We start from the raw sequence: 900 nt of genomic DNA, 5'->3' as shown, positions 1-900 counted from the left end.
CAGCCAGCCCCAAGAAGGAACTGAAATTGTCCTCCACCACAAACACGTCAGCCCAGGCCACACACTGGGAGGGTCATGGGGAAGGGGGAGTGATAGGAAGGGCCAGAGTCCCCTGACTTCAAGGGCCCCCCTCCTCTGTTGGGACAAAACCTGTGCACCACCAGCCCAGAGCCAGGGTCCTGAGTATGACCGAATTTTGCTAAAGGCGTGGAGACCTGGGATTTCTTGCTATCTCATTCCCTAGCATCAAAGGGAGGATTTGAGAGCCCTGCCTTAAAAGGTGGCATTGTGGACTTCCCTGATGGTTCAGTGGTTAAGACTCCGCACTTGCAATTCAGGGGGCACAGGTTCAATCCCTGGTCAGGGAACTAAGATACTGAATGCTGCACAGCCAAAAACAAAAAAAGGCGGCACTGCGGACTCCTCTTCCCCTCTATCATTTATGGGGCCTCTCATCCCCCCTCCCCAAACCCTCCTGTCTGCCACAGGTCCACAGATCCCCCAGTGGTTCCTGAATGCTTTCTCCCAAAGGAGCAATTTAAACCTCCTCTGAGTTTCACCTGTTCCTTATTAATAACCAAGATGTATTGCATACTGGCCCAGGGCCAAGTTCATTTTACACAGACCCTCATATTGAATCCTCAGACCAAGGCTCAGAGAGTGGAGTGATGTGCTTATGGTCACACAGGAAGGGGCAGAGCTAGGACTACAGCCCAAGCCTATTGGATTCTAAAGCCCCTATTCCTAACCACCTGGCCACCTCCTGTTCAAGTCCAAAGAAACCTATCCCAGCACTGCCCTAGCAAAACTCACAGGACTAATAGCCCCTTCCAAGACATAAATCACACCCCTTCCCAGAAGGCCCGAATGGCTGCCTTTGGTATGTATATTAAGTGTGTA

Source organism: Balaenoptera acutorostrata, chromosome 13 (genome assembly GCF_949987535.1).
Source record: "Balaenoptera acutorostrata chromosome 13, mBalAcu1.1, whole genome shotgun sequence".
NCBI classification, from domain to species: domain Eukaryota; kingdom Metazoa; phylum Chordata; class Mammalia; order Artiodactyla; family Balaenopteridae; genus Balaenoptera; species Balaenoptera acutorostrata.
The sequence above is the reverse complement of the archived record's forward strand: the minus strand, read 5'-3'. Positions refer to the sequence as shown.